Genomic DNA, 24,819 nt, shown 5'->3' on the forward strand with positions numbered 1-24,819 from the left:
CTTTTATTGCCCTGCTGTTCTCCCTATTTTTTGCATCCCACCTCCTGGTCTCTGTGGCCTCCAATACAGCTGCTCAAGGAGTCTGTACACAAATCATGTGGCTCCTGACCATTACAGTATTGTCCACAAATGCCCACTGGAAAAGACAAGCTTTGCTGATTTTCATTTTTCTATTCACAAAACGCTTAACAATAATATTGTCTGAAAACAAAGACAATGCATTATAGCTTCACAGTAGAAGCACTACCTTCAAAACACAAAAACATAACTAACAAGACCTCTCTTCCCAAAAAAACCTCTTGAATTATACAGCAACTAGCGACAGGCTCATGCACTTGAATAGATGTATTACTAGTATATTTCTGGTACATTTCTCTAACTAAACTAGACTGTCAGTGAAGAAAAGAAGTGATGAACGTGAAGTTATGGACAACAAAATGATCTGCTAGTCCTTTGCCTTCCCTTCTCAAGCCCATTCTGGAGGCTGAAGAAGAAGCAAGTCAACTACCACCTATGCCTGTGCAAATTTACACTCAACCCACAAGAATCAGGAGCTTCTTGGGAAGACCCTCAGAACTCAAGGGAACTACTCTTGCAAGAAGCCAGGTCTCACAGTGGCATAACTCTGTTAACAGTGGTGCACAAAGGCCCACATGAAGAGCAGATCACTGCCTCAAATAATACACAAATTATCAACATTACCTACAATATAAAAATGGAATGCACCACAGCCACACCTGCCATTTTCCAACACCACCATCCAATCCTCCATCCCACAAAGAGTAAAAGAAAACTGCTTTAAAGGTCAAAAAACCTCAACTAAAAACAACTGATATGGAACAGAACAACACACTGTCTTCTGACTTGAGAACACTTTACATCTTTACTTTCCATTTGTGCACAGTCACTTCTTTCCCTTCTGGTCTCCACTCCAGGTACCCAAGGTGTGTTTACCTCTGTGGTGCACAAAAACGCCATTGTGAACAAAACACACAACATCAATGCTACAAACTACAGTTAAACTGAAAGGGAGTGGGAACTGCCACTTTCAGACACACTTGGAAGAGACCATCCACAGCATGCAAGCTTAGTGAGCATGAACTTGGTGAGCTTAGAGAGGCTTTTTCTCATCTACATTCAGTCTTCAGGTTCCATCATTCCTAAACTAAGAAGAAAAGGAGCCACAAATGATCTCACCATCATGCAGTTATCACTAGTTTCACACAGAACTGTAGCAAAAAATATTTTGAGGCCTCATGAAAAATTCAGTATCTTTGTTTCAAAGTAACACTTAAAAAAAATCCAGCAAAACAAGCAAAAGTATGTTTGCACTGCAAATGCCAACAAAAATTGGCAAGCAATTAAAATAAAAAACCTTTAAACTATGCTATTAGAGCTACATTTTATAGCCTGTAAAGTATCAACAAGTTTTTTTTTTTTTTTTTTTTTGCACCCCAGATAATAGCAACAACTCTTCTGGACTCATTTAAAGAAAATAGTACATTTCTAGCTGTAAATTTTAATTTTGGAAAAAATACAAAGATTTAGACTGGAAGAAGAGCTTTTCTCCTTGAGAATTTAATTGAAAACTGGAATTCATTTATTTTTATACACTCAATACTCCTCCACAAAGAATCTATTTCAGAAAATTGATAGAACAGGATGAGGACATTGTTCATGTATCTGCAGACCAAGGTATAAAATGGAGAGAGACTAGCAAGTGAAATCAGTTGACAATAATCACATGTATTCTCAGAATATATAAGTACTTGGTCAGCAAGCCCTGACAATAATTTTGAAAGAGTAAAGAGAAAGGGCTGAAAAGCTACTTTGTGAATTCAAAGCATGGTGTAAGCAGAATTAAGAAAAATAATCTCCACTGTAGCCTAGATGATACTTGAACTCTCAGATTGACAAGTATTAAAACTTAGGACCATGGGTTTTCATAGGGTTTGGGCTGCTTTGGGTTTTTTGGTTTTTTTTATTAATTTCTAATAGCATTGCACAGACATATGATGAATCTGTAAGGTCATAAAAATATGTGTAATAAAAGTGTCAGCATACACTCTCAAATTTATTCATAGACTTTCCTCTCTTCTCAAGAAGTTTTATTTTTAAATGCAGTTTAGTATCTCCTACATAATCCATGAGGTACAAATAGGTGACAAACTGCATTGTTTTTAATTGGAGTGATTTTCTTCAAAATCCATGGGCCAGGCTCATTAGAGATCAATACTGACAGCAATGAAAAACTGAATCTGTTCACACACAGATGAATTACAGCATAGGCAGAGTAAGAGTAAAATTCTATAATAATTCTGACTTAACAAGCAAAATGTTCTTTCACTTTCCATACCAATTCTTCAGTCCCAGGCTTCTCCACTGAGGCAGCCAATAAAGCAGCCAATTGTGATATGCCCACTATAAATCCTACCCAAGAGCAACAATATGTCTTACATAGCTCACTAAAAAAGCATCAAAATAGCAACTCTCAGTCAACACTACAGCAGATATATGTTCCCACTATGTCCCCTCATAGAAGCTCATGTGATCCATACTACCTAATATTTATGGACAAATCAACACATTCGGTAGATATTTTAATTAATTTGTCACCTATACTCTCTGCCCTTTCATTAATCCAATAAAGATTTTCATGTAATGGGGAATATTCCAGCAAAATACAAGTTTTCCTTTCCAAACAGAAAATAACTTCTTGAAGTTTATAAACAAAGAGAAAAATGTAAATATGATTTACTGGGGACACTGCATCTTAGCTGCAAAAAACAAATGCACATTCCAAAGAAGCACCTTAATATCTAAGTAATGGGAGCAAACTCACAGAAAGAGTGAGATTTACTATCAGTTGTAACTGCTAAAATGAGAGCAAAGGAAAAAAAATATCTGTCAGTAACTGTATTAATGGGAGATTGTTATGGAAGCCATTTAAGGAAATGCAGGACTTGGAACAGCATAATGATGAAGCTGCAGGAGAAAAAAAATGTGCATATTGTTAATATGCTGCGGTATAGCTTCAGACACTTAAATTAATGAACTAATTTCAAACTTCAAGATGTCAAGCGCTTTGATGACGATACATTTTCCATAGGAATTGTTTCCATTATATATCCATAAAACTCTTAAATAAAATTTCCATTAGTCTTTCATTTGAATAACGTGCAATTTCCACAGAAAAAGATTGAAAAATCATAAACAGTTACAAAATACAGTACAGCAAATCTACCACATTCAAGATCTATTTTTCAAACTATTCATCAACTCAAAATAATTGTATAAAATCAGCAAAAGCATTCCAGATGCTCAGGAGAGGAAAGGCTCTTCTAGGTAATAGGTAAATTCAGAACTGAATGAAAGAAAATTAATTTCTTCCACTCATTTTTCCATCGTATAAATGCTATTTCTGAATATTCACAACACTGACAAAATTGCTTTGTCTTAAAACTGTCTAAAAAATACCCTGGGTTTTTTGTCTTTTTTTTTTCTAATTCTGTATCCTAAATTGATTAAACTATACAACCTGTCATTTTTCATGTCAGATTTCTACTTGGTATGTTTTGAAAAGGCTGAGCTACTGAATCATTAAAATAGGGAGTGTTTGCATAATGTAAATACTGCTGACAAACTACTAACTGTAGAACTGGTAAGATGCCTTTGTAATATGTAACCACCGATGTAATATTAGAAATTATTCTTACTACTCTAAGTTACCATTTCAGCAATACATATGACTGTTTAAAATGCTATTCCAACACAGAGCAGGAGTCCTGGAAACTGTATTTTATTCCCTGAAATCATAAAATATTATCAAAATATTATCTATAATAAATACATGAAATATATGTTATCTAAGCTCCATTATCCTGACGGGTAAAAGCCAAAGAATACTTCTGTAAGGTTTAAATTCCCAAGAGAAGAAGAGCTCAGATCCTGTCTGCAAGCACACAATGGAATCACAGCTGACGATGCACATCTTTTTCTGGATGTCTCCATATGCTCAGGAGGGTTTTTCCCCTCCTCTCCCTCCCTGTTTCTCCCTCTCCGCCTCCTTTGCTCCGAGCATTACATTGAAGAATTTGTCATTATCTGCTGCCAGAAGTATAAGAATGTTTTAACAACTAACAAAAATAAAGCAGTGCAGTGAACTTCACCTCATTTAAAAATAAAAATAGGGGATCCTGCCAGAGTAGCTGTCTATAACTAAGTTAACTAACAGCAGAAAATGGGTGGATGAATGAATGCTGTTATATGCCTTCTATAAAGTAATTATCAATGTTACTCTGTTCTTAGTTTAAAATGCTGTGTCACACAGCAGAGTATATACAGCAACAACACATTTAACCTCTGACCTCTAAAGCCAAACATGAACATAAATGAATATTGAGCATTTTAATGCCTATCAGAATACTGAAGAAATGTGTGGAATTTGTTAAATATACTTACTTGCAAGCAATGTGCATTGTTTAGAGAGGCCAGCCACAGCAAATGTACAAAGAACTGAGCATGGCAAGAACAGTTTTAGTTCAGTGTTCCCTTTCTCCAATGCACAATCTATTAGTGCTCAGCAGACAAAGAGAGTTACGTTTACATTTAAATTTGGTAGCAGTCTTTGGTTAGTCTTTTCTTTCAGATGAACTGACAGCATCCTCAAGGCTTAGACTTCTTAAGCCTCTGCAATTCTGGTGTCAGGTGCTAGAGAAACTCCAGCTGAGCGCAGAAGCCCAGATTTTGCCAATGAGACCGGTGACATCAGCAACAAAGGCAAGGAGCAGAAGACAGTGGGCATTGTAGCAGCAGCTGGCTCGCTCACTGACTTTGTTCTTCCTGCTCCAAAATCTGGGCTCCCTGCAGATGGGCTAGCTCTCACTGGTTTTTGGGGGGATGGAGGGAAAAGTTGGGAATGCCAACACTACAGACAGTTTACATGCCTCTTTCCAGAGAGCCTTTCAGCATTCTAATGAGCAAGCTACACACCCTAAATTATTATAGAAACATAAACATTATTCTTAAGTAATTAATTTTTACTTCAGAGTCTCAGTTTAATGCAATACACTACACTATATGTGAATAAATCCCTTATATTTTCTAATGTTTCCACCTGAAACAATCTTTATTTTCTCTCTCAAATAACACGATTCCAGTTTAAAAATTTAAACTGGTTCCAAAAGTACCATTCTTGATGTTAGTAAAGTATTCAAATGTCTTGAGTTTTAAATTTAGCACTGACACCACCAGTACACACAATGAGGAATTTACACACTTAGTAAAGAAGTGCCTTCAGACATTGCAGAGATACTGAAGAACCACATCAGACATGGATTCTCTCCCTAGTAAAGACCACAAGCCTGAGAAAATACAAAGTTGAGAAATCTTCAGGTTTTATGTGAAATAAAAGAGTACAGTGACTATAAAAAGATGAGGTGATTGCAGCACGTTTGACATGCATTTATTGCATAATGCCCACGGAGATAAAAACATGTTAAAAATAATGCAATTCTTCAAAATAATGTGTGATGTTGAAAAAAGATGAATCTTTCTTCTTAAAGTTGTACTCGATATTCTTGAAGGTTCAGTCCATGACAAAGTATTTTCTTCAAGATTGTAGATAACCAAGATTTCCTATGAACATTAAACTTCTCACACTTATGGATTAACCTTTTGGGGGCAATACACAACTTTCCTTATCTCATATGACACAACAGAGTCAACTTCTATGTCCAGTCCCCAAAAGAGCTGTTACCACAAATGCATCACTGTCCATATGTGCTTGCATACACGTCTGTACGTGGAAATATGTGCAAACCTGGTATAGCCTATCTGTGACACCACTGGTGACGTAAACAAACAAGTCTTCTGGAAAAAAGTGGGAGGCACCAAGTACCTACACCAAGTGCGATAAAACAACCAGTTTCCATCCACTGTGTTTAAGCAAACAAGATCTCTGCTTTGGGGTGTAATAGTTTCGGTATGACATTAAAAATTATATACAACATGGGCATTTCTCAGAGAGCATCCAACACAGTGGACCGGCAGCTCCCTCCCTTTGGGCGATGCCAGAGGATTCCCCCGTGAGAGGAGCCCACCAGGTGGCCCAACACTGCCACTGGGTTATATGGAGCCAGGAAATTAACTGACTAGGGTTGTTTTTATAGTTCAGTACATAAAAAACCCAAAGGGATAAAACCCAAATGACTGCCTTCACCCACAATGGCAGAACAAAAACAAAAAAAAAAAAAGCTTTAAGTACAAAGACTGGCAGTCTTAAATGCTTACTTATTTACAGTGGCAATAGAGCTCTGCTGTAACTGCCATAGGCAGGCACTATATGCTTAGCTCAAATTATACTTAAACATTATGGGTTGAGTTCTAAAGCCTATTCACCTGCTTCTTACTACTCTGAAACAACAACAACAACAAAAAAAGAAATATAAAAACACTACAACAATTGATTATTATCGAACAAGCAGGCTGTTCTCCTTTCACAAGGAGACTCGCCAAGCTAAATTACAAGTATATTTATAGTGTCCCACATACACACATTTCAGAATGAAGTATACAGGCTAACTCAAACTAAGTATATATCATGATACACAGATATCACGACTTCCCAGTGACTACCAGCAACCTTCTTGCCTTTTTTTTTACATTTTTTTTTATTTCCCTCCCCCCCCCACCTTTTTCTGCCAGGCTCTCGGGCAGGTTTCCCACAAACTACACGGCCTGAATGCCCCTCTCCGGCAAGAGCTGAGCGCGGTCCCCGAGCTGGAGGGAACGCTCAGGCCCGAGCGGCGCCGAAGGAGCGAGGGGCAGCGAGGCAGGCGAGGGACACGGCTCCGGTTACGCCTGGGCCCGCAGCCTCGGGGCCGCGCGGTGCCCGCGGCGGCGCACACACCGCCCCCCGCGGAGCAGGGGAGGGGCCGCGCACCCGCCCTCCGCGGAGGCGGCGGCACCTCCGCACCCCTCCCCCGCCTCACGCGTGGGGCTCCGCTCGCCGCGGAGGGCCCGCCCGCAGCCGCCGCCCGCTGCGGGGAAGCGGCAGGGAGCGGAGCGGCACCCGCCCAGGGACCCCGGCCCCGCGCCCGGCCGGCTGCTCTGCTCTTCCCCCTCCTCCTGCCGCCGCTCCCCGCCCCGCGCACACACGCAGACACACGGCACTGCGGCGGCCGGGCCCCCACCCCTCCCCGGGCCGCGGGGAGGCGGCGGCCGGGCGCCCCGGGCTGCGCTCGCACGCAGCTGCGACGCCTCGCCGCCCGCCCCCGCGGCTCGGCCCGGCCCGGCGCTGCGCGGCGCGCACGGGCAGGCACAACCCCCGCGCAGAAAGTTAGAGAAGTTGCCCGCTTCGCCCCCTCCTTCCCCTCGCGTCCCCTGAGAGCGCGGAGCGGCGGCGAGGCGCCCTGCGCAGGGGGAAGGGGAGAGAGGGCGCCGGGCGGCGCGGTCGGTCCCTGCCCGGCGCGGAAAGGGGGGCGCCCGGCTCGGCCCCGCGGACGGAGCGCGGAGCGGCCCGCGCCGCTGCGCACCGAGTCGTTGTCAGCCGGGGAAGGGGAGGCGGCGTCGCTCTGTTCCCCAAATCACCCCTTTTGTCATCGGGGAGAGACCCTCCCTCAAGTTTCGCTATCGCTACGTGGTGGGGGTGAGGGGGAACGTCCTGAACAGTCCCTTCCAAATCGCACCCCGCTGCCCCATCCTCCCGCAGCCCGGCCAGGGCAGTCCGTGACCCCCAGATCAGCCCCTCGCCTTCCCGGTTCCTCGCACTTTCCCCCCCAGCCAGCGGCGCGGAGAGGCGGCACCCGACCTCCGCCTGGCCTGGGAGCAGGAAACCGGCCCCCTCGGCCCGGCAGGGTGGGGTGCCCTCTCCCCCCCTCCTTCCCTCGCCCAAACACGGGGACGTCCCGGAGAAGTAACCCCGCGCTCCCACCCCCCACCGCCGGGCGCGGGGGTGCGAGCACGATGCCCCGGCAAGGGGCGGCCCCGCGGTCCCTCCGCTCCCCACGGAGGGGCCGCAGCCCCCGCCCCGCTCCCCCCGCCGCCGGCGCGGGGGAAGCCGGCTCGCCGCGGCCGCGGTGCCGCCCGCCAACGCCGCCCCTCCGCGCACCGGCGCGGCCCCGGGCGTCCCCCCGGCGCTACACGGGGCGGCCGGGCAGGCGCGGGGGGCCCGGGCACACCCCCCGCCGCGCCGGGGCCGTGCGGGAGCCGTTACCGGGGTCAGTGCCGTCTCCCGCCGCTGCCGCCGGCGCTGACCTTCGCTTTGTAAGATGAAGCTGAAGCTGGGGCTGCGGCCGCCATGTTCCTTTTTAATAACTGCCTGCTTGTTTATTTCAATGGAGACCCTCCCACCGCTCGCCCTCCTCCTCCTCCTCCTCCCCTTCTACCCAGAAGAGGGCTGGACGGGGAGGAGGCAGGGGGAGGCACAAGTCACTCCCCCCTGCCCCCGGGCACGGCGGCAGCGGCCGGGCCGCGGGCGGGCGGGGGGAGGCCGGGCCGGGCGGGCGGCAGCGCGGCGCGCTCCGGGGGCCGCCACCGCCCCTCGCCGCTGCCGCCGGCGGAGCGCGGGGCCGCTCGGCGCCCCGCCCGCAGGGACAATGGCAGCGCCCCGCTCGCCGCCCTGCGCAGGAGCCTCCTCCTCGGCACCCGAGCCGGCGAGAAAGGGGAAGGCAAAAACAAAGTCCTTCGCCCTCGGAGGGAGAGACTTTGGCTGTGGCCCTTCGCCGTCCGTCCTTGGAGGAGCCCCGCTCCCGGGCGGGACCGGAGCAGGCAGCCCTCTTACGCCTTTCAGTGGCCCATATTCACGAAAACAGGGAAGCGAGGCGGGGGGATACAGTCTTACAGTCTTATTTCCTTTCTTTGCCTCCGGAAAAAAAAAAAAAAAAAAGACACGCATGCTGAAAATCGTGTCAGCTGTATCTCACTCATGGGAGCAAGGGGATTGAGATCCAGGCTTTCCCTAGATTGGAGGAGTGAATACATGAGTTAAAATTTGTTAAGGGCGGGAGGGCGATTGTTAAACATTGCCCTTTAGTTCAAGAAGCAATCCGTGATGCAGAAATCCTATCTTACGAGAAAAGCTTTACACACGTTTTCACACGTTTTCACACGTTTCGATAATGGCGAGTTGTACTTTACACTGCAACAGTCGTTATTTTTGACATTTTGTAGCCTGGATGTGCAGCCCCAAGTTGTTCTGTAGCTATCTGCAGATTATATATTTTTCCTGGTGGTATAGCTAACTCTGCTTGCAATTAGGCTCGTCCTATATTTTTTTGATCATAATCCTTGTTTTTCAGATGGTTACATTTTGCCCTACTGTGCTGCATAAAATTTCCCATACTTGTCTGACTTCATTTTTTAAGCTGTTTTCTTGCATTGGGCAAAAATAGTTCAATTGTTTCTCCAAACAAATTAAAGGAAAACTCTTTCCCACTCTCCTCCCCCATGTTAAAGAAGGAAGCCTTTGCAATTAACTAGCTGAAAACTTGCAATATTTTCTTCTTCTACTGAGAGAACTCAGAAATGGGAGGGATGGCCATCAGAAATCTATTTGAATTTAGTCCCATTAGAGATGGGGATGGAGGGATTGTCGTTCTTACATGCTCAATTGGAGCTTTGATGTGATAGTAACCAAAGATCCAATCCACCTTAATGCCCCTGTTTCAGCTGGAGTACTTTTGGCATCATCTTCAGAAGACAACACTGCAGCAGCTGGAGAGGACAACGTTTCTGAATGTCTCTCCCCATCAGTTGTATTTGGCAGAGAAATTACTTAGTCTTCAGGAAGCTCTTCCACCCTGCCCTTACACAGGCAAAAAAGTGATTGAGGATTAATTCTGTCTGTAAAACATGCAGAACAGAATATTACCTTGAAATAACATAGCAAGTAAGAGTAGTTGTATTTGAGGGGGAGAAAAATTAAAAAAAAAAAAAAACACCCACCCAGCAAAAAAAGAAAAAAGGAGGGGGGGTTAAAGAGTCCTGGAGAGACAAAACTTTTCCTCTGACCTCATTTGTCATATCTCTGCAAATCTCTGTAGCAAATAAGCAAACAGTTAGATAGGCAATAATCTCATTTACCTCACAGTTGTGATTCATTCTCTGATGCAAAGTGAAACAGTGGTTCACTGGGGCAGAAGAAAAGAAAAAAAAAAGTATGTCTTTAATTTTGACCATAAACAGTCCAATTTAGAATTGCACAGATAATTTCAATTCCAGTATTTCTTATTTAGGAAAGCTTGATTTATTTAATTTTTTTTTCTGACATCTAACTTTCTTAAACATAACCAAAAATCTTTATTAAACTAATACCTAAAGCCACCAGGAAAAGCAAGTAAGATCTTAAACTTGCTGTGGTAGGAGCATAAAAGACAGATCATATAACATGGAGATTTTAGCCTCAACATTAACAAAAAGCCCTGGCTCCTGTGTGGCTGAGTTTCCTAGTCAAACTGTGTGGGAGAGGAGATTTAACTACACGCATATGCTCAGATCCACTGAAATTTGTTACAAGCCTCTAACTCATAAGCAAATACATTTTTTCATCCAAGGCCAAAACCCAAAGCCCTGGTTACAAGTGTCATTGTATGCAAAGACCAGCAATTATGTTATTCCTAACTGCTATTCTTTAAAGCGAAGGGACCATCTTCCAGATGGGAAATAGATTTCATAAACACACTTCAGTACAGACTTTATTCAGCATTACAGCTTTTCTCTGAAACTTCTCCAGTGTCACCCTTGCTGCATTGTGCTGACTAGAGATGGGCTTAGTTTTTCAGCAAAAACTTCATCCATTCTAAACAAGAGTAATACAAGTTTCCTGTCATTCTCCTGTATTCACTTTCCTCCCCTTCATTCTTCTGCTTGCTATTTTGTCCGCAACATCACTTTATGCATTCATTTGATTATTCACTGTGATTTGCAAACCTTTCCTAGTGTGAAAATTAGCATTGAGAGAAGTTTTTAATTATTTTGAGTTTTCAGAGGAATTTGGTTGAATTTCCTTTCATATAACTTTTTTCCCCCCATAAATTAACAGGAAAAATTCAAAATCTGAACACAATCCTGTTTTCCCAGTCAGTACAGTCATATATTGTCAATGTTATTTTCCTTGCCTTTTCTACATACCATATTTCTTTAAAAATTGGTACACAGAGTAAAACTAGCACTTGCAGGTGTGTTTCTAACTGGTTTTCAAATAAGTAAAGTTATTTTTCCATAAGGTGAAAGGTTATGAACAAATTGTTGGTAGTTTATGAACTTGGTAGGCCATTCAGGTATGGCTGCTGTCTCATAAAGCTCTACCTGCAGCTTATATGCATAAGGAAGAATGGTTTATGTGCACCTGCTGACATCAGGGCTGCATATAACGCAGCTGTTGGTGCACAAAGCCTTTTTCATGAGCAGCTGCATTTACTCTGTAGAATCACTTTGCCCACCTTTATGGGGAATTGAATCCCCACTTATTCATTAACTTTCCCAAGAGGATTTAAATATGGTCTTTATGAAACCAATAAGATTTTTGTTGACACAGTATATACCTAACTCAAACCCACAAAAAAAAAAAAAATGAAACTGTGTAAAAACACTCCACTATCTTAACCTTCTTCAGGATTCAGGGGACCTGTTAAAGTCTTCCAGTTGCAGCCTTATCTCAAAGTAGGGCCAATTTTAAAGTTATGCTAGGTTTTCCAGGGTCATTACCTAATGATTTTTACTGTCTCTACAACCTCTTTGTACTACCTACTCCACAGTTTGAACACATTTGTGAGTTGTTTTGTTTCTTTTTTTCCATGATGTCTAATTGGTCGGTTCCAGCTTATGCCTGTTGCTTCCCACAATGAAAAGGCTACTGTGGACTTCCTAGAAGGCTCCATCTTCTCTATATCTGCCCATTAAGAAGGTGAGTAGAACATTAAAATTCACACCAGCCTTTTCTTCTTCAGATGAATGGCCTGACCTTCTCGGTCTCTTCTTGTACATTGTGTGCTCCAGCACCCTCACCATCATGGTGGCTCTCCTCTGGATTTTCTTTTTTATGTCTGCATCTTTCCCACACTGGGTAGCTCAAAAATAGCTCAAAACTGCACCAAATTTTCCAGATGTGCTCTCACTGCATGGATGGGAATAGCCACTTTTCTCAACCTGCTGGCCATTCTTTTCCTATGGTACCCCAGGATGTTCTTGACCTTCTTTGTTGCAAGGTCACAGCTGACTTACTTGTTGCTCACCAGGACTTCCAAATTTCTTTTTGAAAATCCTTTCCTATTGCTTTAGCCTCCAAATGGGTGTTCTGTACCAGATGCAGGATGCTGCTCCACCGGTCATTGGACTTTGTGAGGTTCCTGCCAGCCCATTTTTGCAGTCTGCTAAGGTTGTCCAGAGCATTGGCCACTCTCTCCCACTTTGCTGTGATCTGCGCTTCATCTCATCCCTGAAGTCACTGACCATGTTTCACAGTACCCACCCCTGAAGTACATTGGCCACCAGCAGGACCTGCTGATGGCAGCCCTTGAGACCAATGGTGCAGCCAATATTCCACCTTGTCTTCTACTCAGCCTTGGTAATAACTCTCCAATGTGGCTAGAGGAAGTCTGTGGTCGGTTGTGTCTAAAGCTTTGTTACAGTCAAGGTAAATGACATCAGCTGCTCTCCACTCCTCCACAGATTCACTTACCTCATTATACAAACCAGGCACATTGGTCAGGCAGAATTTGCCTTTTGTAAACCCTTGCAAAGAGAGAAATGGATACACTAACTTGCTGCCTGCCCCCAGGCACCTTATTGCCTGTTGCACACCTGGAGAAGGTGTCCAGGAGGATTTGCTACTTAATCCTCACACAGTGTGACCTCAGGCTGGCTGGCCTGTAATTCCTTGGATCTCCCTCCTAGAAGATGGACTTGACATTTGCCTTTTTCCACCTTCCCCAGTGACCCCTACCTTTACTCACTACACCACCACACCACCCCCCTGGCATGACACACACACACCCTATAGTTCCTACAACTACAGTGACCCTCTGACCTCCATTCACATCTCCAAACTATTGCTGATTATCCTGCTTCCACTGGCCCTTTACCGCAATCTACCCTTTCCAAATAACACTTTGACTTACATGGCTTCCTTTAAAGCATCTGGGGTCTGGCTCAGGTTCTTCAAGGACACTTTGCCTTTATCATGATTTGATACAGTGCTACAACAACCTCATTAAGAGCTTGCAGTGAAGAGCATATCCTATGCATATAGTGCATATGTGGTTAGAATTTTTTTTTTCCCTAGGAAAACTTTAGAGATAAACATTTTTTTTTTTTTGCATTTCAAATAACAAGCTCCTAACTAAAAAAGTAATTACTATAACATCTTGTTGTATGTTTACACCTGATTAATTCAATAATGTGCTTCACCATATTTTTTAATAAAATAATCTTGAAAAGCTTAATACATTTTTAATTTAAAAAAATCAATCAGGATAAATTTTACCAAATAAAATGCTTTGAAGAAATTTATAAATGTATATGCTAAGAATAAGAATTTTAATCAATATTTGTTCAAATATTTTTATACTGGAATAAAAGACTCATTTTACTCATGCTACTTTAGTAAACAATTCATGCTAAGAAAAAATAATGTTCAGCTGAAGGAAATACACCTGTAGAACCAAAGCACAACTGATGTAATTTTACCAGAAGTGTATTTATTTGTCTCATACTGTAATGTCATACCAAAACCCCTGCCTTTTACTTTGCTGGATTCACCTCCATTTACCTGGCCCTGTTGTTTCTTTACTTTCCTTCAGCCATGTATAATTGTGACCACATGAAGTGCTGGATCAGACAAGCAAAACCTGCCTCTAAAACTCTTCTTGAATACTGTGAGGGAAATTCTGAGCAGGTGACACCAAATTCCAACCCTGGTGATTCCAATCCCAATGCCTGGTGATCTCCAGAGGTCCTTCCGAGCCTCAGGAATTCTGTGCCTCTGTGATATTTTTGTAGGAAAAAAATTGTTTATGCTATTCTGCTTTATTTTGCACTGCTCTCCAACTTCAGTTGTTCTTTTCTTTAACTACCTTTTTTTCCCCTTTTGCCCTGATTTTCTCTTTTATCTTTGTTTTTGCTAGTCTTTATTCTTGGTCTCTCCCATATTCTCATCCTGCAGCATGTGTTCAACAATAGTTATGATGTGACTATGTAGTCTATTAAGGAAGACATTGCCATCCCTCCTACTGAGGATTAAAAAACCCCAGCTCACCCCTGTACTCTGCCTTTAACCAAAATGGTAAACAGCCCCCAAGCAGACACATTAAGGGGCAGAACTAAGCTACTTATGAGAAATAGAGGTAGAAGTGTTTCATTATGATTTTGCTGGTTAAAGAGCAGTGTTTCTTCCCCTTGTAATTACATTGTTGAAAATGTTAACTTACCTTTTGTTTAGAATTGTGCAACACTGTCTTCTTCCCTTGATCTCCTGCACTTGAATACACAAATTTTTGTACCTTCACAAGATTTCCATATTGAAGAGCATTGCTGAGGAAAGGCATAATTAAAGGCCATCCCACCATCACCAAGTGCAGATGTACACATTTACAAGCTCCCTTTGTGCTGCTCTCTTTGGGATGTACTCTGAAAATTGATTGTAAGGCAGATTCATTAATTCACAATTAACAATTACTTCTCATTGTTGACCATATATATTAGAAAACCTTCCTCCTCAATCATGAGTGTGCAACCCTCAGTGACTCTACATCTTCTATGTTGAAAGTACTTTCTAAACTTACTGTTAAGATGATTGCACCTTGAGTCTGATCAACCTCTGCTCACCACTGTCCACTTACTATGTAAATCTAGACTTATGTACACATGTAAATTTACCAGCTCATGTAATTAGAATCCAGACGATAGAAAAAAAAAATCAGAATGGTAGTGAAGCATGTTTTTAACTGTCAAAAAGTAAGCATGTCTGTACAAGCAACACATTTCATGCAGCAGACTTAAAATCTACCTCCCTCTTTTGCAGTTCCCACCTAATACCATTGTGAAAGAAATTAAATTAAGGGGGAAGGATGACAGTGATTTAGTCACAGAACCAGTTAAATGACTTTCCAAACTGGAGGCCACAGATAGCTTTTTGATTTACAGATAGCACAGAAGCTTGATCTTAGAAACTTTTAACTGAAGTAAATAAAGTCCAGAAAGCATGAAGTAAATTTAAAGAGCCTGGCTTCACTTCAAGAGAGAGTTGAGTTACAAGTTATACTTCTGTAAATTCAGACAATCAGCTTCTTGGTCTATTTTATTATTAATTAGGATTTTTTTAAATTTTATTTTTATTATCAAAACAATTATATTTTCATTAGAGCTTCCCAAACTCATGTTCTTTTGTTTGACTTCCAACCCTAAACCCTAGAATAACAAAATTTTTGTATGGAATTATTTTAATCTAACAAAATTAGAAAAAAAAAATATAGTCCCCGAGCTTTCTGGACTATGTGATAGGGCAGAGGTTTTCCATCCCCTGAGACTACCTCCATTTCACCCTAATAACATTGCCTCTGAAAACGCCTTGACATCAGTTTCATCTGACTCACCAGAGGCATCAGGAATGGGGAGCAGTCATTCTTGAAGGCTGAGCCAGAGAGTGCAAACTGACCGGAACTGTTGAAGATTTCCCTAATCAGTTTTGGACATCTGTCCTACTTCCCTGTGCAGCTCCTTGGATTTGCAGACTCCGGTGGTCTCCTGGAACTGCCTTCCCTACCTTTGGAGTAGATATTGTTGTACGTGAACCTCGGTATGTAGGCAGAGATGACACCTTGTTCACAATACAAAATTCCGTGGTTTCTTTCTCCTTTCTTTAACGGGAGGAAAAGGTAGCAGCGCTGAACTTTAAATAATCACTGGTCATCAAAATTGTCACCTTACCGAAATGAGTCTGTGCTCCAGCCTCCGTGCACACTCAAGGAGACAGCTCTATATCAGTAAAAGATGGCTCACATTTCTGAAGTTGTAATTATACCGTAATACATTTGCACCTCTATTTTTTCTAGACAGAGGTTTTGGTTTTACTGCACATGCCTGTTATCCATTGGCTCATCAGGAAATAGTGAATTTAGCAAAAGCCAGGGCTGAAGAAGAGAGAGGCTACAATTGTGTTTATTTTGATATTTTTCCTTGTGCTGTCACACTGCAGCCATTCCACTTTTAAGTCTTCAAATACATTTGTAATAATTATAGCAGTGTTTAAACATATTAGACAGTAAAGCTGTTTAATTTAAACAATTAAAGAGGAAAGGGAATAAAAGCAAAATGGATGCACTAACTGGAGGCTCCTGTTTGCAGTGAGACAAAACATGCTTGACTAGGTGCTTGAAAGATGATGCAAATGTATTGAATGGTTTGGAAAAGCACAATTTGTAATCATGTGTGTACTTACACACAACTTAACCAACTCAGCCTTACCATTGTCTGGTGAGTCCAACCTGACAGCGAAGGTAATGGGCTCTGTCAGTAGCTCTGCTTGCACTCTTTAAATCAACAAGTGTTTTGCAAGAGCCACTGTAGCTGCAAGGTTTCCAAGAGAAGCGATGTAAAGCTATTCCTCCTCCCCCACTCTCGCAGTCCTTTCTGCTCTGTCCCTCTCTGAAGGCAGGTTACATCCTAGGCTTTCCCCTACTCGTTTTGGTGCTTACACTTAGGAAAGATCCCGCGTTAGACAACTCAAGTATATTTGATGAGATTCTTATAAATACTGTGCTTGCTGAGATGCAGGCTTCCAGAACAAATTGTCCTTTGTGCTCTCCTCTACTAAGTCTCAGCCATATGTTTAGCAAATGGAAAAAAAAAAAAAGTCCTATGAAGGACAGAGCAAGCTGAGACAAAGGCGTCCATCAGAGAGAACAAAGTATTAAGAGGAATTTAATTTCTTTATAGAAAACTATCACCTTCCCTCTTAGTTTAAATACAGCTGGGTTGGTTAAATACATAACCTGAATCCAGAAAAAAAATGTAGCAACAAGATCATGAGGCTGAAAGAGGTCAGGAGGCCATCTGTGTCCACCCCCTCCTTTAAGACAGGATGATCAACACCTGTCTCATTCCTAATGGATCGGTCTAACCTGTTCTTAATGACCTGTAATGAAGACATCTCAGCCTCCCAGGCAACTGTATTGCTTTAAACTTCTCCCCATAAGTTTTTCTAGTGCTTAAACAGGGTTTCGTTTGCTGCAGTTTAGCTCTTTATCTTCTCCTCAAATCTACCACAAATATGGAGATTTTTTTTCCCCCTTTCTCTTTGCTGGTCTCGCCCTTAAGCAGAGTTGCAGCAGTGTTTCTCTTCAGTCTGTTGCTGTCCTGAGCAAATCCTATTCCTTCCTGCTCTCCTTCCAGGGCACGTTTTGCCGGTCCCTGCTCCCTCTGTGGCTTTCTGCTGTTGGTACAGAGAAAGGTATTCATTTTAGACACTGAGCATACTGCTTAGTTTGAGGCCTCACTGATGCTGGAAGCGTTACTTTGCCATTGCTATAATTTGCCAAGCAAGCTGTACATCACTTTCCACATCCCAAGAATTGTTTTATTTTTCCCCCACCCCTACAACAATATGGCATTGCTCACTGTTATTCAGAGATCAGATCTACCATCCTAACTTTAGGATTCTCCAAATTTTAAAATGCAGTTTAGTACATTATTACATGCATTGCATTAATGTAAAGACATACACCACTTCAGATGAAGACCTTTCCCAGACATCACTTAGACAAAAATTGAAGAAAGAAATCTAACACAGCTATTTAGTGCACAAATATTGGTAGATATTGGCAAAATCGAGATTCTAAATCAAAGCATAATAGACAAATAACACTGCTAGTGCTTGTGAGCAGATCTGCCTGAATTTTTCAAACACAATGGCACAAGCCTTATTTTCTGTGCTGTCTGTATTTCTATAAATCAGGACTGAGAATATCAGAGAACCATCAGGAAGCTACAGAAAAGGCTCAGTAACACCTCATTACATTCTTAAGACAAACAGTCCGATATGTAGGAAAAAAATCCAAACCTTCCAGGATGGAGAAGGATACTACTTATGTTTATAAAACTGAGATGGTCACATTTGCTTAGGTATTCTGTTCACAGCTATGTATTTTTCTAGACAGGTCACACAACTCTAGGTTTAAACACAGGGCACTACACTTCTGCTGTAGCAGTGATCACCTCTTGAACACAATCCCATTTTGCTAAGGACTGTACAAGTTTATTGCAAAAAGATTTTCCCTGGCCAAACATTGCAAGCTAGATACCAGATAAGGAGTGGGTGGACTGTGGGGGAGAAAGAAAAAAACTAAAAAACCCCAAACAAACAAACAAAAAAACCCCCACCACCCCAACCCAACCTACAAGTCGCATCCTCACCCTCCACCTAGAGAGTGGAGTTAAAGGGAACAATGAAACCGGCCAAGTACAGGCTTTGGTATGATAGAGAGCTGTCCTACTCCGGCTGCTAAACTGTCGTTGAGTCACTTGGTAGAAACTAGAGCAGGGTAAACAATGCAACAATTCAAAAAATTCAGGAGACACCCTTAGTTAAGTGATTTGGCAAATATATTTAGCTTTGCTGGGGATACTCACTGAGACTGCTTACATGCCTAAGCACCTTGCTAATCAGGAGGCTATTTAAGCTATTTGGAGTCAGAAACTGAAATGTGTTTGTTTGAAGCTGGTGGGCCTGGTTTTAGCTGGTTCTTGGAAGGCTATCATGCATAATAAAATATGCCTTCCAAACATGCATTTAGTTGAATTTATTTGCTACCGACGTATTTTTAAAGATTGTTTTTCATGCTCATTATTGTAGGTCCATGTATTTCTCTTTTTTCTGTTAAAATTATACAATTAAAAAAAAATCCAACAATTCACTCTTCAATAAACACTTATAATTTTGAGACAAAGCCTGTCTGCCAGCAAAAAAAAGCTTTTTTTGATATTACTTAAATTTCATCCCCTACTACTTTGATAAAGTCTTTCCTTTTCTTTGATTAATAGTCAGAGAGGAGGAACCTGAATTGTGGCATGTGAAACAAGCTTTATTCAAGGAAAACAATGTTTAGTTGTGTATAACTTGTGTATAATTTTGAATGTGTTAACTTTTTATACACATGGTTTGGTTTTCCGTGCTGGATATCTTACATGCAATTTTTAGTTTATAATCGACCCATGAAAACTGAGTGTGTAAAATATTACATATTCCTATTAAATTGGTTACATGCCTTTTCTATAGAGGAACTACTTGTGATATTATTCAGGAATTCTATTTGATTGATTATTTTAAAGGGTGTTCAGTTCCACAGTGTTTTACTTAGCATCCCCCTTCACTGACACATTGTTTATGAATACTTGCAAATTTTAGAGGAGTAAGAAAATGCATTTGTTAGAGAAATTATGTATTATATTTCTGTTTAAGCATCAGAAGGCCTCTGCAGCTATGTAGCAATAAATTGCAATTTTCTCATTGTGTAAGCTTATTTTCCTTATGTTTTCTCACTATTCTGACAAAAACTAGAATAAATAAATTATAATCATGGAGATCAAGGAGAGCATGAGCAGGGAGTAGTAGGCTTGCCTATGTCTAATAAGTCTTCCTAATTCACATAACTCAAATGAGAAAATCAAGTGAGCCGGCAAACCCCGAACAATGGAATGAAGAAGTAATGCAAGAGTAATTTCTAATTAATGCTGCTTATTTTGTAGAAGCAGAGTATTTAAACATCTGGAATTTCATCTGTACACCACCATTCAAATATATTGCTTTTAAAACATAACTTCTAATACAATGCATTATATCTAGAAATGTGCCTATAGACATAGAATGACATCTATAAAATCACCAGCTGTAATTATTCATAGCCATTGTAAGTAAACATGCTGAAGTCAGGACAAAAAGACAAAGTAATAGAAATAAAGAGAAGAAAAGATAAAAATGTGAATTTCTGAGTAGATAAAATTCTAATAAACAAGACCACTTTCAAGAGATAATTTCTCCTCATGCACTATGCCAGTTTGCTGACTGGAGTCAGAAATTCTGGAAATGAAATGCAAATTAAAGTGAAAATGAAAATCAAGTTGTTTGTTACACAAGGAAATGCGCATACATTTTAGATATCCCATAATCCATTACTAAATCACGACTGAATTGCTACTTCAGAGCAAATAGAAAGGTTTATTGCAAAAAAAAAAAAAAAAGAAAAGAAAAAGTTCCTGAATAGTCAAGGTATGTAAATATCTCTTTATACCTGCAGCAATCTCAAACTTCATGTTTCTCTAAGACCTACCTACCTACCTATAATCCAGAGAGAAACAAATGAGAAAATCCTGTACAGATTGCAATGACGATAGAATCTACACTGAAATATGGGTTCATTTTATTGAAAAAAAAAAAAGCTGCCAAAAGGCACAAAGCTAAGGTTCAACCCTACACTGTGTTTTGTAAATGTGAGTATTATTTTAAATGCAAGCAGAAAGGAACCTCGCCCTAACTCAAATCACAGTGTCTGCAACTACCACTTACTGGAAAAAAATAAAAAGAGGACAAGAACACTTTGTAGTTCTTGTGTAACTGGTTCACACACAGGTAGGTAGAAATCTGCATCAAACCCCTGCGTCAGCTCTTTTTCCTAGGAGTGCTGTGTGTTACCCTTTCCTTGCCCCATGAAATGGGGTGGAACTGCAGGGCTGACGTCACTCACACAGAGCAAACTAAGTCTTACTTCAGAAAAAAAAAGCACTAAAAGCAGACTACAGCCAGCTTTTCTTTGGCTATACCCTGTGTTTTTTTCCAGCCAGCAGCAATCATGTCCCTATACAGCAGTCTCTTCCTATTGATACTGCTCCTTACTGCCTGTTCTAAGGAGGAAATGCTGCCACGAGCAAGGCAATGGAAGCCAAACAGCTTGCAGTGTATCAGCTCCAAACCGAAGGCTTGAAATTCCCTAAACATCCTAGGTTTTTATTAAAAAGCACTGAACAGCTGTACTCTTTCACAGTCAGTTGCTGTGGTTTATACACCAGTAATCAAGCCCTACTGTCACATCCAAATTCATGTGTGTTTGGGGGCTCCAGAAGCAATAGGTGCTGAGGTATTGTAAGTCAGGCAAGACTTTAGGCACTGAAGGTGCTTGTAAATACTTCAGGTCCTTGTAAAACTTCTGAATCAAACTACTATGGAAGCCAAAGTTTCAAAGCTGACAAAAACTAGCCATCCCAGCATGGTTTTAATTGTGGAAAAAGCAATACAAGCATTCAACTTTCAGAAAACAAAACCACTATTTGGGACATCTTAGCCAAAATAATGAGATGTTACATAACACTTGGGTCAAGCTGTCCATTTTAGTTCAAACCAGGAGCAAGGCACAAATATGCACCTCCTGGATTATAACCTGGAAGGTTTCTAGGAGGGTACTCTTGCCCCAGCTGCACTCCTTTAAATCAGTCCTTATCTTTATCATATCTTCTCTTGGTCTTTACTTCCTCTTTCACCGAGACCGTTAAAAAATCCACAGGCTCCCTTTTCAACAGAGAAACCTCTTTCTTTTCCACCCTGACCAAGATAGGCGGCCACAAGGGGGAAGGACATGATCTCAGGGGTGGCTGGAGCTTGGGACACCTGCCTTGGTAGGTGCTGGGAAGTGTAATGTGGTTCCCCAGCTCTCCAGAGCCAATGCTCAGCCTCAGCAGCGACAAAAATTGCACTGCTGTCAATTTGAAGCAATAGTTATAGGAGGAAACAACACAAATTTGAAGCAATAGTTATTTGAGGAAACAACACAAAAATAATAAACATTCTGATGTTTACTTGTTTCTTGCCTTTTAAAAAGAAAACAAATATTGTTGTTGTTTGGGGTTTTTTTGTTCTTCTTTTTTTTTTTTTTTTTTGTGATACTTCTTTTCTTGAAATCTGGACACCAGTTTGATGGGGGGAAGCTTGGAAAAAAAAAAGTCTCTATCTAATGGTAACAAAGGACAAACCTCCTTGCCTGCTGTAGGTGATGCATTTCATCAGGAGCCACCAGACATTGGGTGCCAGACAGCAGCACGCCAGAGATGAGCAGCCTCAGCACTCAGGACCAACAGGCACCCATTTTGATTTCTCATATGTGAACAGGCCTGAAATGAGAATGAGAAAAACACATCTGATGCCAATGGGCCTGATGCACAGAGATGGAGCTCACAGCAGCAAAGCTTAATTTGCAATTTCCTTGTGTCTCCATAGAACACTTTCCATAAGCAATTAATTTGCTTATGAACTAATTAGATGTTCAACACCTTTAAAATTTCAGCCCTTGTTGTAAAAAATTAACAAAGTATACTAATTCTGTTTGTAGAAGTGAATTTCCCACAAAGTAATAACCGTTTTCTTTGGACTTTAATTCCTTATTTAATTTGATTGCATGAATTAAGATGTAGAGGCCTCATCAAAAATATAGGTAATTGAAGTTTCTTCAAGTCTTCTTTTTAAGGGATACAAAAATTTCTGTTTATGTAGCTTTGTTTGGGAACCTAACATTTACTGAGATAAATGGTGAGGTAATTATATTCAATGTTACTGAAAGAAAATGACAGAGAACGTTATGTAATCGTTCTATTTCTGCAAATCCATGTTTTTTAGTTGCTGGTCTGCAATCTGTATTTTACCCAGTAATATCCCAATTTCCTCCCTAAGACAAGCTGCAAATTGAGTTTATAGTTTATTTTAATATTTCCTGCCATCAAATTATATGGATAAGAAATCCTGTATATTCGTGCCATAATCCCATTTCTGTAGAAGAAAACAATATACAACCTGTAGTATAATATTGTCATGCAAATGGATTTGAGTCTCCCTATCTTAGCCTGCCCAGACTTTGAAATCTTTTAAAGTAAACAACATATTTTTTTAGGTTAGCTGGAGAATGAACTTAGAAACTTCACATGGAAAACTGAGATATCATCTTTCAAAATGAACAAAATAATGGAGAGTAAAAAAAAAAATCCTTGTTTAACATGGTTTTGCTTAGAGTTCCATTAAGAAATGAGGAACAGTTGTCCAAGCCCTTCACTGAAATACTACAATATAACTTGAGACACTAAACAGATCTTTGTGTTTTACTGAGCACAATTTTTGTGACATGAATGTTTAATTTCATTAGAAGATGAAGATGAAAGTCAAAGAAAGAATTATAGCTGCATTAAATTTCAAAAGAAAAAAAAAACACTCTGCAGAAAAGAGAATACAGGACAGGAGAGCAAGGTCTCTTTTTGAGATTGGTGAAAGAAATTGATATCCTAAGGAAAAAAATTGAAAATTGGCATGAATAAATAAAAGTAAAGGGAAACATAGTGGGAGGGACATCATAACTCAGGGTCCAAGCAAACTGTAAAAACAAAGTGAAAAATACTAAATTAAATCCTAATAAATAGGCAAGATAAAATCAGTTGAGAGAGGGATTTAAAATTGGTATTTATGTGGTTTTAACACAATCAAAGTAATTATTATAAATCCAGCATAGCACAGAAATTATACATTCATAGAAATTTCTTCAATTAGATACTTTTTACAGCAAATATATAGCAAGAGAAAACACTTGTTACTTCTAATACTAGATGATAAGCAAAGTACAGGGTACAATCTGGGGAAATGAATGTCAAGTTTTAACAGTTGGTAATTTCAGTGTAGTTGAAACTTTAATGTGGTTTGTTCTCCTGTCTCAGTGCTTTCTGAAAATCAGGTCCCCTCTGATGTTTTCTCAGAAAATGGGGCACACAGAATAACTAGCAATTTGTTAAAACTGTGGCCTGAAAATACCTTCAGGAAATAGACAACTGCACAAAGTTTGACGAATATTTTGACTGACTCCTGTGAAAATTTTGGGCAGAGGCAGAGTACAGTGGAATGTCCAACAATGAATAGTACCACATAAGTCACACCTCCTCAAAAGAACAACTAGAATGCAGCATTCTATCTGATAAAACTATGAAGGAAAAAAATACAGCTTATTTATGAGATGGAGAAACAACCTCCTAGAACACACTAACAAGCAAACTCATATCAGATGTATTGAATGTTTTGGGAAAGTACCAAACTAAAAGCCAGGAATATCTTTCAGTGTGACAACCTAACCACAGTGCTGTGTGATGCTGACAAATTCCTCTCTGACCATATTACCATGATAACTTGGTGCAATTAATACTAATAACACAGGATGCAGTGGTGCCTTAATTTCTGTAGAGCATTATAAAACTATAATAAAGTGCTACATGCTGTATTTTTATTACTACTCTTACAATGCTTTTTTTATTTTTCAGCCAGAAAACTGCAGGTAAATCTTCTTAACATATCTGTGTATAGGATATCCACAACAATCAAGACTGTCCAGAAAAAGTAAGATACAACTGTTCAAAGGCATTTGAATATGTTCTAGAGGAAGTTAAGACCAGAAAGAAAGTATAAAAGGCCCTATATTTCAATCTACTCAAAATCTTTATTTTCCCTTATCCTAACATCAAGTGTCTTATACAGCCCATGGTCTGGACTTGTAGCCACATGGGTGCCTATTTTCTAAATTAAAAGTCAGAAATTACTAGAGAGTATTCTGGAGAACATTTATCTCTCTACATACATTTTCCAGACTCATAATGAGTAATCTCATAAAGGAAGGGCTTGAATGCTTTGATTTTTATTGCAAGTCAGCAGATCAGAAGAGAAAATTACAGTTCCAAGTAAAATTCAGTAAGGATCCAAATAAACCTGAAAGAAATACCAATTGCTTTAAAAAATTGGTGATACAATTTTAT

General features: G+C 40.7%; 1 protein-coding gene across 4 annotated transcripts in view; it reads right to left on the minus strand.

Annotated features, from left to right (window-relative positions):
- Positions 1 to 8,393, minus strand: part of NCOA2 (nuclear receptor coactivator 2) — a 188,310-nt gene extending 179,917 nt beyond the window's left edge. For 2 of the 4 annotated variants that reach the window (XM_063170152.1, XM_063170140.1), the window contains exon 1: positions 8,257 to 8,393. The gene's annotated coding sequence lies outside the window, so the exon portion shown is untranslated. Of the gene's footprint in view, positions 1 to 8,215 lie in introns of all 4 variants that reach the window. The other 2 variants (XM_063170144.1, XM_063170133.1) reach the window with 1 other exon arrangement.
- Positions 8,394 to 24,819: the final 16,426 nt, after the last annotated feature.

The sequence above is a fragment of the Melospiza melodia genome, chromosome 1 (assembly GCF_035770615.1).
Source record: "Melospiza melodia melodia isolate bMelMel2 chromosome 1, bMelMel2.pri, whole genome shotgun sequence".
Taxonomy (NCBI): Eukaryota; Metazoa; Chordata; class Aves; order Passeriformes; family Passerellidae; genus Melospiza; species Melospiza melodia.